At 35.3% G+C, this 2160-nt stretch overlaps 1 protein-coding gene across 1 annotated transcript in view; it reads left to right on the forward strand.

Moving 5' to 3' along the window:
• LOC128248329 (heparan sulfate 2-O-sulfotransferase 1-like) overlaps nucleotides 1-2160 on the forward strand; it is a 196647-nt gene that overhangs the window by 151462 nt on the left and 43025 nt on the right. The gene's annotated exons all lie outside the window — the stretch shown is intronic.

A 2160-nucleotide genomic window follows, 5' to 3' on the forward strand; every position in this document is an offset into this window, starting at 1 on the left:
ATATATATATATATATATATATAATTCAAAACAACATTTAGTAAATAAACAAATGAACATATACTAAATACATATATGAACAGAAAACACAGAAGGTCACCAACTCCTCATCAGTTATCAGCCAGAGAGTCAGATGCAGTTTTGGCCATTATCGATAATATTGCTTCCACTCTGAAGGCACCTTCAAGAAAATTGCTGGGAATGGGATCAAAACACAACAAAACGAGATAGGCTCAAGATGAGACCATTAGTGGACAGAAGAAAGGCTTAGGGCCAGACAAAAACAACAATAATAATATACAACAAAAAAAGCCGTGAGGCTGCAAGACAGACAAAAGGGGGTAATGCAAAGGAGAAATGAAAACTGTTCTAAAGGACTATAGACACAGGAGGGGTAGAGTGAGGAGCACAGAGAATCATGACTGATCTAGTTGAAGGCTAGGCGAAAAAGGATGACACTGCCTAAGGTCATCATGGGTCACGTGATAGTGGGAGGAGAGAGGAAGAGTCAGAAGGATTAGAGAAACAGAGGAGAGTATTGGAGGGAAAGAGAGAGAGAGAGGGAGAGAAAAAAATTAAAAGTGAAGCAAAGTAAAGGAAAGAGACAGTGGCACAAAAATATTCCAAGAATATTCTACATATGGCTAAAAATTTAAGGAGTGCGTGCATTACATAAATAATATTTTCACATTTTTAAAAATTATATATCTACTAGTGTACCTGTGCTGTCAGAAATGACAGCATGAAAATGATATGGAAAATAAAATTAAAATAAAAACATTTCAACCTTTATCTCAGTAATTGCTTCACCACCATGTTTCTAGTGAAAACCCTACCAGCACTGAGTTCACCTTGTTTTGGATGGTCCGTTTCAGTATTAACCATTATTCTTCGTTTCTTCTCCTCGATGTTCTCTTTCGATTTCTCTCCTTTGTGCTGCTTCCTCTTCCATTTCATTTTGTCGCCTTTGCGATGCTGTCATTCTTAGATATTCTCTCTTCACTCTGCTTGTTCTTCTGTTTCATCTTGGCACTTTTGTGCTGCTCTCTCTCTTTGGATATCCCTCCTTTGTGCAATTAGGTGCTCCTTTTCATTTCGATGTTTATGACCCTGTCTTCTTGCACTTGTCTCTCTTGTCTCACTTCTTGTGATTGATTTGATAACCTTAATGTATTGTTTAATCTTCTTGTGTCCAGTTCTTCCTGAGTGAGACTGGCTGTTCTTCACCTTTGTCTCTCTCTGGCTAACTGTCACCTTCTGTCTGATTCATTCTCTGGGGCTAATGTAGAATAGCACCTCTCCTAGAAAAATGCCTTTTTTCGGAAAAAAAATTTCTGCATTCCTACGTTTTAGATGTCGGAGATTACAAATATACTTTTTTTATCGACCCCCCCCCCCCACCAATTTAAAATTCCAAGCCTTTTCGAAATGTTTTTCCAATGCTTTAGATGATGGAAATTACAAATATGCAAGGAACCACATTTTCAAAATTTTAAATTTAATAAGCATATAAATATATGTGTATAAAGAGATAGACAGATATGAATGTCTTCCTGGGGCTAAAAACAACAGTAACACTGTCTTCTATAGGACCACCACATTTAGTTGACAAATATATTTTATGAATAAACAAAGATAAATAGATAAATTGACAAATAAATAAATGGATGAAAAAGTTCAAAATTTAAAATTGGGTGAAATTTAAAAAATGTGTTTTTTGCATATTCATAATCTCCAACATCTAAAACGTAGGAATCTGAAAAATTATTTCCCCCAAAAATGCATTTTTCAAGGAGAGGTGCGATTCTGCATTAGCCCCCATTCTCTATAGCAGATGGATGAGTATATTTAATACATGAAACATAACCTTCAAAACAAATGAGTATGTTTGTGTGTACATTAGTTTGTTTATATTTCTATACGTAACCATGCAAAGTCCCAAATTACACAGGGTTACATTAATGGTGTGCACACCAAGACTTTTTTTTTTTCCAGCAACGTCTACATGTTCTCTATGTCTGTCTGTCTCTCTCTCACTCTCTTCATTATATATGCTTACTATTCTGCATGTTGAAATATTCTTTCTCTACTTTGTAACTTGAAATGTATTCACACACACACACACACACACACACACATGTATATATATATATATGTGTG

Source organism: Octopus bimaculoides, chromosome 1 (assembly GCF_001194135.2).
Source record: "Octopus bimaculoides isolate UCB-OBI-ISO-001 chromosome 1, ASM119413v2, whole genome shotgun sequence".
Classification (NCBI taxonomy): Eukaryota; Metazoa; Mollusca; class Cephalopoda; order Octopoda; family Octopodidae; genus Octopus; species Octopus bimaculoides.